Source organism: Cupressus sempervirens, chromosome 1 (assembly GCF_028749045.1).
Source record: "Cupressus sempervirens isolate cs-2001-9-10 chromosome 1, ASM2874904v1, whole genome shotgun sequence".
Taxonomy (NCBI): Eukaryota; Viridiplantae; Streptophyta; class Pinopsida; order Cupressales; family Cupressaceae; genus Cupressus; species Cupressus sempervirens.
The window spans coordinates 144,885,278-144,905,397 of record NC_143118.1 but is presented as its reverse complement, the minus strand read 5'-3'; positions in this window follow the sequence as shown (position 1 = coordinate 144,905,397).

Genomic DNA, 20,120 nt, shown 5'->3' with positions numbered 1-20,120 from the left:
GAGGAGTAACTAAGAGAGGAGGGGTGAATTAGTTACCACTAAAATAAATTTTAGATCACTTAGATGTTAATACATAACATAAAATTTACAAAAATTATTGATGCTCGATTAATACATAGGCACTTGGTTTACACTAGTAAATGTTGTAACTCAACAAACACTAAAATAGAAATAGTAACTCAGAAAATGAAAATCTTAAGATATTATCTATGAATAGCCTTACTTAACTTAGTTGGATAAAATAAATAGCATGAACACAATTGACACCAAGAATTAATGTGGAAACCCAATTTGGGAAAAACCACCAATTTTAACTAGTTACTAATTTTCACTCTTCTAAAGTGAGCCCCATTAAGAGCCAACCTTGTTAAAAGTTACAGAAAATAGTGTTAGGTGTGATCCTATTAGAAGATTTAATCATCCTGATAGGAGTGGCCTTGTTAGAGGACTTTAAACACTTCAATCTAGAAATGCTACCTTGTTAGAAGATTTATAAATAGTTGTTAAGTAGACTTTGTTAAGAGATTTAGATCATTGCTACAATGGTTAGAGAGTAACAATGAGATGACATAATTTTTTATGTAACTAAATGTCTGATTATAGATCTCAATTCTAGCTTTTATACTTGATCCTTTCTGATTGAATGTATCTTTGCAACTCAACAAGGATATTTTGCTTATCCTTCTAATTTGCTTCCTCTAAGCATCTTCAAATCTTCTATTCCTTGCACACATTCAATCCTCAACTTGATCTTATATTTATATCTTACACATTGTCAAGTTAGCTTGAATATAACTTAATATACTTAATATTCATATCCTTAGTCGGCTAGAACCAACAAACAAAACTATTGAACTCTGTATGCCAAAACAAGAAAATCCTTTGTCAGTCGATCCTGCTCAGTAGACACTAACTGATAAATGATTTTCCTATGTCAACTAAGTGAACTCAGTTAACACTGCATATTCAAAAAGTTCCTTTGGATACTGATTGATCTTGGTTAACACTGGTTCCATCCAACTTTTCCTTCATTAATTGAGTGAGCTCGGTTAACACTCAACTTTTGTGATCTTCCCTTTGTTGCCCAAGTGAACTCGATAGAAATTGTCTTCTAAACTTGGCAAACTTTGGAATGCTTGGAAAACACATGAAACTACCTTCATTGTCCAAGTGAACTTGGCATACACTGATTGGTACTGGTATGAGATTTTGTGCAACATCAAAGACAATACACAATTAACTAATTATTTTCAATAATCTCCCTCTTTGGCATTAATGGCAACATAACATGTCATAGTACAATGAAAATTTTAGAGAAAGAATAAATTAAGGGACATATCCTTAGTTTCATTCTGATTCTCATCCATGAGAACTCCTTCTATTAGTGTGAACTCCCTCTGCTTTCAATTTCTCCTTCTATTAGAAAAACTCTATCTTCAACATTTTCTTCTGATAGCAAACTCTTCCTTTTTGATATCTGACCAAGTTCATCTTAGACACCTTCAAACAATTTTTTTTGTAAAATGTGTACTCTCTCTTTATATATATTTTTATTATATGGTAGTAAACTCTCCCTCTTTAACATCTCAAGCCAAAGACAATATTCAAAGAATATTAGTATACCTTATGTACTGATTTATATGCAATGTTCCCTTTTCAATATTGCATCAACTGACTGATCTTCAATATGCTCTGGTTGATGCATCACTAAACTTCATTTAGTGAGCTTCAGATAGGGGAATGACCCCTAACTTACCTCTTAGATACAAAAATACATCCTTAGGTAATGGCTTACTGAATATGTCTACAATTCATTCTTTAGTATTCACATATTTCAATCTTACATCTTTATCTTGTACCAATTCTCTCAAAAAGTGATATGTTGTAGCAATGTGCTTGGTTTTGGTATGCATCATAGGATTCTTTGATATATTAATTGCACTAGTGCTGTCACAGAATATAACCATTGGGTCCTTGATTTCTATCTTCATACCTACCAACAATTTCTTGAACCAAACAACATTGGAACAATTAATTGTTGCTACCACATATTCTGCCTCTGTTATGGAATGAAAAATACAATTATGCTTCTTGCTTTTCCAAGGAACTAGTATTTTACCAAGAAAGAACACTCCATAATTGGTGTTCTTTTTATCATCAACATTTCCTGCCTAATCAACATCTGTGAAGGTGATGCAAGAGCATCCAGTGGGGTAAGGGCAATCCTGTATGACCCAAAAATATGCTTAGTGTTAGTTTCTGTTTAAAGTGTTTTCATTTCTAGATACCCATTTGAGTCAAATAGAGATTCCAACTCTCATAGTTCCACTATTGGTTTTCCAAGTCAGAGTTTTTGAGCACCTTGGGATATGTCAATGCAAAAAATAGGTTATTTTGTAATTAACCCATAATTATTTTGAGTTAGAGGGTGTAAGTTGAATTGATGATTATACTTGTAATTTAAAGCACTCCAGAAAAAGAATTAGGTCAAAAGTCTTTATGATTTCAAATTTATTATAGTTTTAAGTTTCTTGGAGACCTCCTAAGAGCACTTCAAAGTCATATTTGATGCACTAAATAGCCTCGTACGAGCTCGAAAAGTGGGGAACAAGTAAAGCTATTCATAGGGCTATAGAGAGCTTGGAGAGCTTCCTAGAAATGCAAATGGTTCATCTATCAAAGTCCCAGATCAAAAATTATGCCTCCTGAGAGTTAGACTACCATTTTTGGATTCTTCTAATTTTACACTGACTTTTGACATGTTTTCTAGAACCTTCTACTTTAGTTGTGGATGACAAATAACATATTCTAAAATGTATTCCTAACCCTAAACCTAATTTGGTTTACTTAAGGACATTTCTAGCATTGTAAAGACCATTTTTTTGGTGGAGTTTGGGAGAAGGTACCATGAGAAGGGTTTTCTCTAGAATTTGATAACATTTTAAGCCCATAGGGCATGTTGCGGAGTCTATTTTTGTTTTGCTAGATGGAATAGCATATCACTTTTGATAATAATATTCCCATTTTCCTATTGCATTCATTTTTGTCTTGGGTTGTGTCCCCATCAAAAGGCTTTCAAATCCAAATTGCCTTCTTTTTTGTACCATAATCCTTAGTCTTCAGTACCCTTGAGATGCCTCATGATTCTCTTGATTTCGATCATGTGATTTTATTTGGGATTTTTTGATAATCTTTCCACCATAGCAACTACTAGTGTAATATCAGGTCTTGTGTGCACTACATATTGCAATTTTCCAATCATTGATCTATATGTGTTTTGATTTACCTCTGTGGAATCATCATTTTTGGAAAGCTTATGTCTAGTAGACATAGGTGTTCCAACTAGTCTTGAATCTTCCATTTGAAACTTCTTTAGTATCTCCTTGATATATTTGGATTGAGTAATATAGATACCATATTTCTTCTATTGGATTTGTAATCCAATGAAGAATATTATCTCTCTAAACATGGACATCTCAAATTCTTTACTCATCTCTTCTGAAAATGTCTTACATAAATCATCATTTCCTATAAATAAAGTGTCATCCACAAAGGTTTCAGCCATAATTTTCTTGTCTAGTCCTTTTTTGATGTACAAGCTGTTGTTATCATTTGTTCTTTGAAAACAAATTTTTATCAAGTAGATATAAAGTCTTTCATACCAAGCTTTGGGATCATTCTTGAGACCATACAATGCTTTGTGTAATTTATAGACCATATCATTTTTTCTAGGATCCACAAAACTTTCAGGTTGTTCTATGTAAACTTGCTAGTATTCACAAAACTAGGTTCTAGGTGCTTACTTCAAACCATATAGAGCTTTCTTCAGTCTATATACCATGTCTTTTTCTTTTTTTAGAGGGAAACCTTTAGCCTACTCAATGTATAACTCTTCAAGTTCTCCGTTTAGGAAGGCTGATTTTACATCCATCTGATACACTTTGAATTCCTTGTTCTCTGCATGTGCCAAGAACATTCTTACTACTTCTGTTCTGGCTATAGAGTCATAAGTCACTTCATAATCCAATCCTTCTTGATGTGAATATCCTTTGTACACAAATCTTCCCTTTCATCTTGTTTCTAAACACCCATTTGGTCCCAATAAAAATTTTGTCTTTAGGCCTTATAATTAATTCCCATGTTTCATTCTTCACAATTTTATCTAATTCTTCCTTCATTACTTGAATCCAATGGTCATCTTTATAGGCTTCATCTGCACTCTTAGGTTCAACTTCAAAAATCAAACATATCTCTTCATTAACTCAATTTCTTGGCATCACTCCTTTATCTTTACTTCCAATTATCTACTCTAGAGGATGGTTCTTTTTTAGATTCTTGTTAAAGGTAGGAGTTACTAACTCAACTCTTATCTCTTCCCTTGGTTTAGATCTTTCTCCTCTTTTCTCAACAATTAGCTCATGATTTTGCAAATCATTCTTAGTCTCAAAGAAAAATTCTACATTATGTCTACCAATTCTAGTATTATCTTCTTTTTCATGAGAATCTTAATCCATCATCTTTTCCTTAACTCCAAACTTTTCATCAACTTTTACATTTGCACATTCAACTATAGTCGTAGTTATATGGTTAAAATATCTATAATCTTTACTTTTCAATGAATAACCAAGAAACATACCTTCACCACTTCTTGGATCAAAGTTACCAATATCATTGTCTCTCTTTACATAACATTTTCTTCCAAAGATTCTGAAATACTTAATTGATGGTGAATAATCAAACCATAATTCACATGGAGTCTTATACATACCTTTTTTGATATGCACTTTGTTCATAGTGTACATTATTGTATTGACCGCTTCTATCCAAAATGTCTTTAATACTTCACTTAAAAAAATCATTTCTCTTTCTACCTCTGCTACTAGTATGTTTCTTCTTTCAGCAATCTCATTCTACTCAGGTGTCCTGGGTGAAGACATCTATCTCTTGATTCCATTCTCCTCACAAAACATGTTAAACTATCTAGAGGTAAACTCTCTTCCTCTATTTGATCCAAAATATTTTATCTTAACACTAGATTCATTCTCAACTCTATTCTTGAATATCTTAAATTTTTCAAATGCTTCAAACTTTTCTTTAAGAAATGCTACCCACATCATTCTAGTGAAATCATCAACAAAAATCATGAAATACCTTTCTCCATAGAATCCTCTTGTCATTGAAGGACCACTCAAATTAGCATGAACAATCTCTAGCTTCTCTGTAGTAGTGAAGTTCTTGCTAGGAAAAGATACCATCTTTTGCTTAGCCAAGATACATTATTTGAAAACAATATTAGTAGGCTTTATTATCTTCGGCAGATCTCTAACTGCAAATGTGATACTAACCTACACAATGTTATCAAAATTTATATAACAAAACCTCCTATGCCATAGCCAACTATTATCCACTTTAGAAACCAAACATGTTATTTTAGTAGGATTCAACTGAAATACATTACCTCTGGACCTTGTTCATGTTCTAATAAGCTTACCATCTTTTTCCTTGATAATGCAAGGCTTTTCTGTGAATTGCAATAGATAACCTTTATCTACCAATTTTCCAACACTCAAAAAGTTATGCTTTAACCCATCAACAAAGTGAACATCATTAGTGTTAGTCTTTCCATCAAGAATAATATTTCCTATCCCTGTGATGTGATAGGTTTCATTTTTACCAACTCTAACAATACCTCCATCATGGTTTTAAATTTAACAAACTTATTCATATCACTAGTCATGTGATGTGAACATCCACTATCTATTATCCAATTAGACTTCTTTTCAACTTGGGAAACTATAGATTTTTCTTCTCTAATTTTTATGTCAAGATCATCTTTCTAAATAACTATGAATCCTAGCTCATCATCACTTCTACTCTAAAAATTTTCATCAGATTCCTCATCTTCATTTGTATATAGACAATTTTTAGGTCTTCTAGGCTTAAAATTTTCCTTATACTTATTCTCTCTTTTAGGAACTTTAGATGCATACTGACCAAATTCATTACAAGTCCAACATTTAAAAAATATTCTTACCATCTGGTTCTCTTCTTACAAGAAGGGATATTCCTTCTTCAATTTTCTTATCTTCATCAATTTTAGTTCTACTGCTACTAGAAAAATCTCCATGTATGCTCGCACTTCTAGTCAAATTAGGCCAAACACTTAAAGCATTGAAAGCTATTTCAAATCTTGTCAACTCTCTAGACTATCTCAAACTTGCTTCTATTGATTCCAATCTTCCAAGCAAAGTTTCTCTAGAAAATTTCTTAGTACAAAGTATCATAAGTTCAATCATTTGGGTTGCTTTCTTGAATGGTGGTTTCAAGGTTTTCAAGATCTTCCATACTACTCTTCTTCTTCTTTTGATCCAACATATGATTTAATTCCTACAATAATCTTAGATATCCTACCAACATAGCTTCTTATAGATTCATCTTCCATCATTTTAGCATCTTGAAATGCAAAAATCCAATTCTGCAATCTTATTCTCTTCATATGTGTATCACCCTCAAAAGTAGATTCTAATGATTTTCAAATCTCATAAGATGTTAACAGAGACTTTTCCTAATTTTATTCATTCTCTAGAAGGGCTGATAGTAAGGCTTCTCTAGCTCACATATTGCACATGAATAGATCTCTTTATGCATTAGTGCATTCTTCAAGCTTTTCTTCTTTTACAATTGCCTTGTTGTTTTTTGTCAAAAGCCAATAACTTGGACCTATACAAAATATATGAGTCTTCATGTTATCCTTCCAACTATTATAGTTGACCCCATCAAATTTAGGACTATCATTTCTGAAAATATTTTCCATAGATCTCCCAAATCTGGTAAGCTTAATCTTCAAGGACCTGATGCTCTGATACCAATTGTTAGAATATATAGTCTACCAATATAACTGAGAAGGGGAGGGGAGGTGAATCAGTTGTCCAACTATTATCACAATTATCAACCTTAATCAAACTTAACCATGGGAACAATATAACTAGAAACCACAACAAGATACTCATGCACAATAACACTAGATATGTTAACTAAGGAAACCATTGATTAGAGGGAAAACCCTAGTGGGGATGATGCCCACAAGATGATGTACTAATATAAATATTCTTTTTTAGAAGATGGACCCTATTAGTAGTCTATAATAACTTTTAGTACATATTAGTCCCTATTAGGAGGCTTTGAATCTTTGTTAGGAGATTCCAACCCTGTTAGGAGTTGTAGAAGATAGATGGATCCACTTGTTAGTTTGTGGTGACTGATCAGGGAAGTATTGTACATACTTCATAATTCTTTGGGATTTTATCAAGATTTTGGGTTGACATGTAATTATTAATTATAAACCTAAAGTGGTAAAAATACTTGTATAAAAGGGCTTAGCGTTAGGGGTTTTCCATAAGGTGTGATGCAAAATTATTCTTATGGTGGTATTGAGTTGTAAAGGATCACAAATTGTAATTAAGTTGTAATCACTAGATTATAATAATATTGGATTTTCTATTTAGTGGACGTAGCCTAGAGATTGGGTGAACCACGTTAAATCTTCTTGTCTTGTGTTCTCTTATGTGAGATCTATTGTTTTCTAATATTGTTTATATTTGCATGTAATTGTTATTTCTATTTGTGGTTAAATCCTAACACCACTTTCCAAATAGCTTCAAGGGAAAGAACAATGGATCCACTTTCCAAATGATCTTTGTATTAGTCCTTGCAAAATAATAGAATAGAATTGTACTTCCTTCCTCTTTCTCTATCTTGTCATCTAAACCTCTACTCCTTTTGATCTTGTCACAAGATCACAAATCTTGCATCCAATAATCCCTTGGATCTTTTACTCGCATTCACCAAACACTACCCCTTTTTGTAAATTGTATATAAAATACACTCAATTTTTCTTCCTATACGAATAAGGAAAACATATTTCCTTTATACCATATCTTCAAACTAATTCTTGGAGTCGGCCTGGAGGCTTTCCCAATTAATTATAATAAGATAATTAATTCATTCACAATTACAATAGTGTTGTACTTTCACAACCCGCACCCCATTTCCCCTAGAAACAGGGACAACCTACTTTATTTTTTGGCTTTTCAGACCCCTAGTCTAGGGTTTGAGTCTTTTCTAGGGTTTTTCCTGATGCCTTTGGTCAAATTCGGGTCCTAGCTTGAAAACTTAGATTCTAGAAATTATCATCTAAGGGGGTAAGTCATTTTTTGCAAGAAAAATGGTGCACCTAGTGCACCTCACCAGGTGCGCTAGAGTGCCAAACATACAAGGAAGGAATTTTCCCTTGGTAATATGTAGCAGTGCAGCTGTGCATCGCCAAGAGGTACATTGAGCTTCGTGTCTATAAAAATTGAGACCCCTATCCCTTCCTCACTTCATTTCTTCACTCTAAGCTCATTTTTCACACCAGTGCAACACTTGTAGGTGCACTAGTATGCCTCTTCTTTAGCTTCTCACCTTCAAACACATAAAACACCAAGTTAAAGGTGCACATCTACACACCTTTTTCTTTGCAAAAACATTTTAAAACTTTAAAAAAGCTTTACACCTAAGTAAAGGTATGTAACTATGCACCTTTATCATAAGCATCCCTTGGAAAGGAATAAATCCCATCAGGTGCTCTAAATACACATCCTTTTTTGCACAAATAGACTTTAATTTTGTGCAAATTCAATGGCTTCTTCATTGTCCTCCCTTGCTACAAAGATGGTCCTGAAACTAGTGGTTTTCTAGTTTCAAGGTGTTCTAGGAAAGTCATGCTTTCAAGATGATTATTCAGAGATCTAAGACATTGAACTTGGTTATACAGACTAGAATGTGTTCCTAGTATTGTGCAACAAGCCTACATAGAGGTCCCCATTGATATTCACTCTTATCTAATCGAGACTAGTCAATGTTGCATCACATCTAGTATCGATACAATCCTTGGAGTTGATCATGACATTGGTGGAAAACTATGTCTCTGAAGAAATGGTTGTAAAGAGTATAATTGGAGAGATTGTCCTAGATCTCTAACCTAAGAACATAGAGAAGGTGTTCCATCTTCCAAGGGCTGATTAGTTTATCTAATTAACCTATCACCAAGTGAAAAGATGGTATAGAGAACATATAGAGGAAGTTTCTAAAATTATATAGTCCTCATACCTCATTGAGAAGACTCCTCTAGGGCATAAAGCAAGCAAAGTGAACATGACAAGAGGTTAGATGAAAGAGTATATCGGGTATTCTATAATAATTTTGAGTAGAGTTATGGGGTTACCAAAATCGGGGACTTGAACATATGGATGGTGCATTTTATTGAGACTATCAAGACAACAAAGATGCTAATTGATTGGGCTTCTATTCTTAGTGAGAACTTGGATGAGTAGATGGTGATAGTTAAGAATAATTGTAAGTTCTACATGACATCCTATTTGGTGTACCTGTTAGCTACAAGGGTAATGGATTATTCAAGACTCGTCAAAAGGGTAGCATGCAAGATGCAAATGCATGGCCATATATAGTATATCCCTAGTTGGTGAAGAAAAAGCTTGTAGAACACAACAAGGAATATAGGATCGTGAATGATGCTTTTATATTCATAATTATCCAATTTATTGAAGGGGATTATGCAAAGAGGATGTTGGATGAGGTAGCGACCAAGATTTTAGAAGTCAGAGCTTATTACATCCAACTTCAAACATTCACTTATTTAAGGGTAGCGGGTACCACTATCAATCCCAAGAAGCTCCCTAGGTAGCCAAGTGACAAGCTTATATTGTTGGAGATCACTTGACAACTCTTGTCTGCATATCATAGAGTAAGGAAGCAACACAAATTAACATGGGTGTGACCCATAACTATAGGACCGTTTAGTGTGGTCTGAAGACAAGATATTCTATCTTTTGAGCTTGAGTGGGATCAATATCCCTTGGAGGAATATAACTCTTGTCATCCTTATTTTGGTAACATTGGAAGAGTGTAGTACTTAGTAGGAAAGGCATTTCAACATGAAGATGCAATTGAGGAGCACTGGATAAATGTAGTAGATGACTATGATATCCGTATAAGGGATTATTGTAGGATGATTCTCTATCTAGCAAGTAGTGCCTTGAAGATAAAATTTCCTTTGAAGCTTAACCAATAGGATACTGAGGATTTCCTTAATCCATTGTTCAATAGGGACAAGATTGGTGATTGGCCCATTATAAATGATAAGATTAATAAGGAAGAAAACTCAAATATTAATCACAGGGCCAGGCATGTCATCAAACTGACCAAGGATTAGATTAAAAGACCTTTCAAATTGGATCCAATTCCTCAAGTGGTAGTCTTCCACACTACAACCCACCCAACAAGAGGTCAAGGAGCTAAGATAATATTGCCCACTTTTATAGCTTAGTCCCAAGCAAGGCCAGAAATAGTGCACCAACTTGATAGAGAAGTTGGATATTATAGGGCTAAAAAAGGTAAGCGAAAGAGGAAGAGAACTTCTCCCCAACAAGCTAAGCCAGAAGAGGAACCAACTCAAGCACTGCCATAGCCTGGGGCAATAAATGTACAAGGGTCAAAGAATGTAGAAGCTACATTGACCTAGGATAATCTTGAAGTACCACCAACTGAACAAGGTCAAGGAGGAGTTTAAATAGAAGTACAAGAAGTTTCTTCACCTCAACAAGAGTTACAAGCCTCCCCATCCACTCCTAAGAGGAGAAAGATCAAGACTCTAGTCAAGAGAAGAAAAAAAGTGATTAGTAGAGTCATTCCTTTCCCATCAGTCCTAGAAGTTATCCTAGAAGGAGAGGAAGAAGAGGATGATGAGGAGAAATAAGATAACCTTCCTTTGAGTTGCAGGACTCATCTTGCCAGAGCCATAGAGTTGGAATGGAGAAGAGGCTCCATTATTACACCACCATCCATTCCTAAGTAGCCTATTCAGTCTACTATGTCAAAAGATGAGTTGCAATAATGGATTGATGAGTAGGAGGGTGAAGGCACTAATGTCTTTCAAATGTTAGATTTTGATTTTGTGTCAATTGGCACTAAACTGGTGGGAGATAAAATAAGGGATACTCTAACTAATCAACTTCAATGGGAGGATTAAAGTTACTTTCCATTGTAGCCACAAGGACTCGAAGTAGCCCCACCATCACCAAATCTAGTTACTTTTTGTGTGGATAAATGTTTGGCTACTCCTCTTCCTCCAAGCAATGAAAAAGAATAGGTTCAAGTGGAAAAGGAGAAAGAGACATAATAAATATCCATCAATGAAGTGTTAAAGGAATGGAAAATATGTGAGCAACCTCAATAGACTTCCCAAGACACAGAGGTGAGAACTATGGACTCAATGAATATAGAGACTCCCAATGTGATCTCTCACAAAAGGAGAAGACTCCAGAGAGGAGTGATAAGGGGAAGAGTGTAATAGAGCAAACTCCTTCATCATCAAAATGCAAATCTCTGATGGATCATATTCCAAGATGGTTAAGAAAAGAGGTGATTAAAAATTAAAGACAATGATATGATATTGAGGAGGAAGGAATAAGAGGATTGGTTGAAGTTCTTAGAAAATCTAACTCACCACCAAAAGATGCATGGGCATTGGCTTTCATCATGAGTGAATAGAACCAAGATTTATTTGCTCATGTTTTCATCCCTCCTCTGCATGTAGATGTTGAAGAATTGAATCTAAAAGATTATCAGATCAAGGAAGTTGTGCTTGGGAAACCCATGTTGGACACTACCAAGCTGATGGTGACAACTGGGAGTAAAGATGTGTTTAGGAACTTAGAAAAAATATGACACATAATTGATAACACTTTAGAAATAGAATGAAATCCTAAAAGGATATCTAAATGAAGTTGTTGGTCCTTTAGATCCTGAAAATCCCAAGGAGACTTTGAATGCAGCATTGGAGAAAATGGATAAGGTGATGATGCAATTACATTCATTTTTGAATGCTTGTTGGCAATGGTGAGAGAGTTTTGAAGAAAAAGGTGTGAAAATTATACAAGGAAATATTAAGTTGCTACACCATATGTAGGATAATGCAGATAAGCTAGTGGCCATTTTGAACTCAGATTTTGGTTTGATGGATGAAGTACATACTTGAGGCAAGGACCTGCAAGCATTACAATTAGTTAAAGGCCAAAGGTATCAAATATTAATGGAGGTATACAAAAAAAAAGAGTTAGATAAAATTGATGATTGGATAGAGAAGATAGCAGATGGCAATAAAGTAATGGAGACATTACATGCACAAATTCATAAGCTCAAGGATCAAACCCAAGAGCAAATTTTGGAGGCAGAGAAACATTATAGTGATGGATGTTTAGATATTTTTGAGGATGATTCAAGGGAAAAATCGATGTCTATAGAAGTAGTAGTTGAATAGTTTTGAAAGACTTTTGAAGAAGCTTCTTGTAAGAATTTGGCTTAGGCTAGAATTCACCCAAAAACTAAAGAACTCAACACAAGCACATAGTAGACCAAAATAGATAGAGTATGATCAAAATGATGATATTTATTCAATATTCTAGCTTGAGAGTACAATAGGAGTGCTTGTATATAAAGGCCTTAGGAGAACTTCTATAATGTATAGAAGTCAACAACATGATAAGTCATACAACCAGGCACATGTCCACCAGATATGGGTTATCCTCCATTAAGCATGGGATTAAGTGCGATGATGTGAGGATAAGCCTACAATGGTGTATCACACAAATTAGTGGTGTAGACAACATGTGCTAAATGAGGAGTGTGGATAATTGTGTTGTCAACATGACAACTCAGTGAATGATGCAAGCTCCTATATTATAGACACCATGTGCATAATTAGAGTTGTGTAACTCAATGAGAGTACACAAAATCCTAAGTGTCTCACATAAATAAATAATAAAATAATGCATAAACCTAAGTAAACTTAAGTAAGTGTAGTAAGTAAATACTTATTTACACCAACACCCCCTCTTAAGTGCAACTTAGGCGAATGCCCTTAAGCTTATGAAATCTAGGATGCAATGCAGAATGGGTCCCAGCTATGAGGCCATGTTAGGTACCCATGTACATAATGATATGCAATCTCTCATAAAGCAGGAAAAGAGGGAAAACCTCATGGAGAAAAACCTCCCCCAAAAAGAGCGATAAATAGGGATGCATGGATGGATGGAGTAATCAAGACCCCCCCATTATGACATACATCTAGTATATACATAAGAGAATGATGAGAAGAGGAAGAGAGACAGGATAGGCTCTCCTCCCCCACCAAAGAAGAATGCCAAACGGTGACTGCTCCAATGAAGAAGTTGATCCAAGACTACAGAATAGTGTTCCTCCACTTCGGAAGAAACAATGCCAAAGGTACAAATGAGGAGCTTCCATTGTAGGTGGAAAGAATCCCATGGATAAGTGATGTCTCTAAAACTTACTCAACTAATTGAAGAACCTATCTCAAAGAATTGTCTATCTCTGCAACTGATGAAGAACCCTGTTGCAATTGCTAATCATAAGTATCCATAATCACTTCAACCTATAAGGATCGATCATGTAGAGAATAAACAAGAGAGTTGGATGGAACTCTCGTGACAACTGAAGTAGGTATTTCTACATCAATAAGAAGAGGAAGATCATCAACATTGTCCCCCAAATCTATCACTTAACCTATACCTAGAAGATTGGATGTACCTTGTTGTTCTGAATCTATCATTGTGGTGATGTATGCATGTAGATTGAACTGATGTAGTAACCTCTCACTGTAACTGTCAATAGAACCCCACATGTCTGAATCTGTTGAAGCACTATCACCAGTGTCACTATCAGTTTCTACACTGATGATGTGTGAAGAGGATGAGAGGACAAGCTTGATGAACTTTCCTCAAAGTGACCATCCTTCTCCACAAATATCTGATGTGTCTCAAGATCTAGAAGTCTATATGCCTTCACACTATCTTCATAACCAATGAAAGTACAAGGCCGAGGTGACTATGCCTTACATCCCTTGGAAGATCTATTTTACCATGCAGGACAATCGAAGACTCTAAAGTGTGTCACAATAGATTTTTTGTCGCACCATGCCTCAAAAGGAGTTTTTCCATCTAAGGTTGTATGAGGAGAACGATTACAAATGTGAGTGGCACTTGAGATTGCTTCGACTTCTAATGATGGATCTAGAGACTTGGCTTGTATTATGCAACTTGCCATAGACTTAAGAGTTGGGATCCTCAATGCTATAACATCTGTCTTATGTAGACTGAATGCTGGTGGAGTCTAAAGATCAATGCCCTCAAGTCTACAAAAGTCCATAAGTCTTCTGTTCACATACACGCTTCCATTATCCATTCAAAGTACTTTGATGGCTTTCCTGAATTTTTGCCCTACATGAGTCTTGAAGTCTAGAAACTTATCCAACACTTCATTCTTATTATGAAGAAAGTAGACCCAAGTGAACCTTGAAAAGACATCAACAGAGGTAAGTGTATAGTGACCCTGGCTGAATGCAAAAGGACCTACTAATACCATGTGAACCATCTGAAGAACCACTGGTGCTCTTGAATACTTCCCTCTTTGTAACTTCCCCTCTAGATGCATATCCACTGAATCTATTGAACATTCTCCCTTAGAAAAGTTGATTTGAGGTAGACCTTTAACCATTTTGTATGTAGAAAGTTGCTAAAGGTAGCAAAAGTCAAGATGACCATACTACTCATGCCATAATTGCATGTTTGAATTCGATTGTGATAACAAGGCCTTTGAAGGAGACTTGGGTACAAAATGAGAGAAAGAGTACAACCTCTTGTTATGATTCACCTTCCCCATTGCAACCAAGGAATCATCTTTAAGACTGTGCACTTTTACAAAGTTTGGAAGGAACTCAACTCTATGTCTATCTCTGAGATGAGTGATTTGGTAGATTGAAAGGAGATTGTTTGGAACATAGAGAACATTTTGAAACTCTCCATTTTCCATCTCCACATTTCCTTTTACTTCAACTTCCATTTTTCTATCATTCCCCATGAAGATGTGCAGTACCTTGGACTGCATCATTGAAGAAAAATCCTCCTTTGAAGAACCCATGTGATATGAGGCACTTGAGTCAAATATCCATTCCTTTGAAGAGTTTGAATTAGCCATGAGTGCTTTCCCTTTGCCCTTGGAATCTGAAGATGATCATTTATCCTTATAAACATTAGGCAATGGAACATTATGTTTCTTCATAATGTTGGTCAACTCATCAATCCTTTTAAGATAACACTCATGCTCTTCATGACTTGATTTCTTGCAATAAGCACACTTCTTCTTCTCCTTATTGTTGTCCCCCTTCTTGTTGGAATTTGAGGACTTGTCTTGTTGATTGGATTGTGGTATTGTCTTTTCTACATCCTCAAATTTGCCTTCTTCCATTTCTTCTTACCCTTTCCTTTGTTTGAAGATTGTCTAGCTGAATGTTGAGAACCCTCATTGGCCACCAATGCTTTAGACTGAGGTGATTTGAGAATCCCCATTGATTTCAACTTATTTTCTTCATCATCCAACAGTTTAGCATATTCATCAAAAGTGAATTTCTTGTAGGCAGACCCTAAGGCAGTCTTTGAGGTGTTAAAAGAATATACAAATGTGGAATATTTTGATGGTAGCTTGTTATGAATGAGATAAATCAGTTTGTCATCTTTGATAGAACTCCCACAATCAGTAAGATTTGTCCTTAGTTTATTCACCTTGATGATGAAATCTTGGATTGAGTCATATGACTTAGGATCTAAGGAGACAAGCTTATCTTCAATTTTGAAAACATCCTCTTCAAACACTTTACCATAAAGGCTTTCAAGGGTATCCCAAGCTTCCTTGGATGTAGAACACTTCTTGATTTGATACATGATCTTATCATCTACCCCCAAACATATATCACCTAGGGCGTTCCTATCCATTGCTACCCAATTAAAATATCACTTGCTAAAACATTATCACCTGTTGGTTTAGGAAAAGTACCATCTACATATTGTGAAACTCCATTATGCATTAAGTGTTACCACATTTTGATTGACCACATAGCATACTTATGAGGAGTTAATTCAGGAAACTCAAAGTTGCCCATAATGAAAAAAATGAAAGAAAAGTGTAGAAAAGAGAGAACATGACACCAAGAACACCCCCCCTTTTCACTAAATCAAGAAACCCTCCCAAAATAGATGCTTTGGGCACTTTATCAGTAGTGAAATTACAATGGGCCACTTGCCAATTTTGGCTTTCATGGACTTCTAATTTTTCTTGTTACAACTTCTTAATGGAATACAAATATTAAACTTTACAAAGTCCTACAATTCTAAAGCATTACAAAGCAAAGAAAGGCCCTATTGCTGAAATGACAGTTTTGTCCACACAACTCAACAATATGATATATAATTTGGAAAGTAGATGAAAAAATACACACTTTCAAAAAAAAATGTAACCTATTTTCTGCTCTAGATGTGCCCGTATAGAGTGTTTGAAGTTGCAAAATGTAAGATTATATAGGTACAGTCACCAAAAAATACAATTTCTAAAAAATCCTTGGACCAAAACTAGAAAATAACTACACCACTAAAAAATTTAGGAAATTCTACCCAATTTTTTAAAAAAGTGTACTTGATTTGGAGTTCAGATGTCTAAGTTATGGCCTCTCAAAGTTAGACTACAAAAACCAAAATCAATCTAGAGAGGGGTTGCATCAATGAATGATAGGGTTAAATTTGATAGTCATATGGCTGTTGCAATAGCTCAAAAATGGCCTAGAATGATGTGCAATTGGGCATCAAATTTAAGATAGCAAAAAAATGATTTCAGCGTCCCCTTGGCCTATGATGACATCAATGACTGATGTAGCAATGTCATATTGTATGGATTGTATGGATTTAGTAGACATGGAATATTGACTATACTCTATCTAGCATGGACTGATGAGTCGTGAGCAGGCTGGGTGAATAGGAAATCACTGCATGGCAGGGGCAGAAGACTGATTGTGGTGTGGTAGCAAATAAAAAACTACCACGTGTCTTCAGTGATAACAGATATCGAAAGCAATGATGGTCAGTATATGCTTTGATGTTGCCAGATTCTTTAACCATTGCAAATGCCAAGAAATGCTTTGAAAAGGATGTGGGTGATGGTTGTGCGGCTACCAGAATATGAGTAACTTGACAGAGATTATCTTATCATTTGCTGGTTTTATTTTGCCTTGTCAAATTCTTGCATAGTGTCCAAAATATACATTTAACATTGCCAAAATTTTGTAGGTTAATCCCACATGCAAGGTGTTGTGGCCTCTTTCACAGTGTAAATAGAGGCTTTCATGACAAATAAAATAAAGCACTATCTAGAGGGAGATTTAGTCATTAGGATGTGGGGGGCTGTTGAAGGTTATAACTGCATTATTTCAGAGTTGTTGCCAAAAATTGTGCTCATGCCTATGTAGTATAGCGCCCAATTTTGCAGAGGCCAAAATAATGAAAGGTATGGCCTATGGGTTATTGAAAGAGCCCCCAATAAAATAGGAATATATGACTTGTGAATAAATAATATTCTGCCACACCGAAAATACAGAGCTGAGCCAGGGTGTCACTGCCCGGTTCGGCTAATTTTTTTTGTCTCTACTTGTCTAATAAATCTAAAAATATCAAATTCAAAAGATAAGGAGAAATTAAATATTCAGATCTAAAATTTAATTAATTAGATCCGAAAATGACTATACTGAAACTACAAATTGGGGCCTTTGGGTTTCGATTTGCAAAAAAAAAATTGCCTCACAATAAACTTTCACCTAACATAGGAAAATTTATAGTCGATCTTCATTGAATAGATGTTCCAAATGCAACAATGAGGTCAAATCTAGCTCTAGATGCTCCCAATTTCTATGAATCCTTCAAATTCAAGTCGAGGTGTTGAAGCATGAACGGTCTCGAACTGCTATGTGTAGAGAATCTCCCTCAGTGCTCTGATACCATGTAAGAATTTGTCTTAGGCTTGAATTCACCCAACAACTAAAGAACTTAACAAAAGCACACAGTAGACCAAAATAGATAGAGTATGATTAGAATAACAATATTCACTCAATATTCTAGCTTGAGAGTACACTAGGAGTGTCTGTATATAAAGGCTTCAGGAGAGCTTATAGAATGCATAGAAGTCAGCAACATGATAAATCATACAACTAGGCACATGTCCATCAGATATGGGTTATCCTCCATTAAGCATGGGATTAAGTGTGATGATGTGAGGATAAGCCTAAAATGGTGTATCATGCAAATCAGTGGTGTTAACAATATGTGCTAAATGAGAAGTACGGATAACTATGTTGTCAACATGACAACTCAGTGAATGATGCAAACTCCTATGTTGTGGACACCATGTGCATAATTAGAGTTGTGTAACTCAATGAGAGTACACAAACTCCTAAGTGTTTCACCTAAATAAATAATAAAATAATGTAAAATAATTAAATAATACATTAACCTAGGTAAACTTAAGTATAAGTAATGCAAAGAACACTACATATCAAATCAAAAGTACACAAAACTAAATAAATGTAACATCAAGATAGACTAAGATGAGCTCTCAATTGAGAATATGAGCCATTAATGGGCTCTCTCAATGACAAGCTCTCTTATTGAGTAGCTTTGTCTAATTAGATAGGATGTATGATCGATTCTTCAAAGGCTTCAATGGTGTTCTTGATGGATTTTAGCTTGGGTGAATGGATTTGATGTAAAATGGCTTCTCAAAAATGGCATCATGACTTTACTTCATGATCAAAATGGCATTACTTTGTTACTATGGGTGATTGTGCTGAAATGGCTTGGGAGAGGATTCTTTAAATAGGCAGAGGGCTTGAGGGATCAAGGGCTAGGATGCAAGGATGGGAGAAAGCTTATGGAAGGTTTAGATTGAATGAGAGGAGAGCACATAGATTGTGCTTCCTTACAACCAATTAGGGAGTGACACATGTCATAGGGTCATTGGTTAGAGGAAGAGGAGTTGAGGGGTCAACAAAGGAGGCTCAAAGCTCATAATGGCTTATAAGAGCAATGAATGGGCTTGTAAGAGTCATTTATGGCTTTGTGGGCTTCATAAAGTTTTATGGTTGGGATATTTGTGAGAGAGTTGAGATATTTTGACTTGGGTTGGATTAAAAAAGTCTTAAGCTTGACTTAGGAATGTGCAAATGATTAAGGCTTGGATTAGGCTTGGGTTAAGATTAGATTAGGCTTGTTAGAAATGGGCAAGTGGATGGCATTTAATGAGGGTGGGTGAAGGAGGAGATATTTGTTGGCTTTGGCTTGGGTTAGCAAGTCTTAACCCATGTTTAGGGAATGTGACAAGGTTGGGTAGTGATTAGGATTAGGGTCAAAGATAAAGATTGACATCTTCTAGAAGAGTCTAGGCTTTGGATGAGGATGAAGACTTTCTAGAAGACTCTAGAACTTCCTAGGATGAGGATAAATAAGGTTTTTAAGAAATAAATAAAGTTTTATTTATTTCAAGGGTTTGGGTTGAGGAGATATTTATTAAAATATTTTTAATAAACATGAGGATTAATATTTAATCTTAATTAAATATTTTGAGTTGGGATTAGGGGTAGGAAATGATGGGATTAGCCTTTGATCAAAATTAAAGAAGGATTAGAAGATTTTGGAAGAGTTTAGTGGTCTTAAGGAAATTGGCCAAGTTTTAGGCAAAAAATAAATAAATTATTTATTTTAGGATTTTTGGTCAATTTATTAATTAAATAATTAATAAATAAGGAAATAATGTTTAAATAAGATTTAAACATTTTTGGGAGGGATTCGTTAATTAAATATTTTTAATTAAGATAAAGGGATTTAATGGCATAAAAAAAATTAATTAATTAAATACATAATTAATTAATAAATGATGATGTCATCAAGGACCTTTTTAGAAAATTAAAATACTTTATTTTCTAAAGAATTTAGGTGTCTACATTTTGCCCCTCTTTGACATAGTGTTGAGATAACACTATTTCAAAGAAGTTTGAATATAAACGACATGAGGAAGATGTTTTAGCAACAAAGTTGCCCCAGTCTTGGATAAGAAGGAGAGACTAGACTATGAGATGCCCCCTCAAGAAGGAAGCAGGGAGAGAAAAT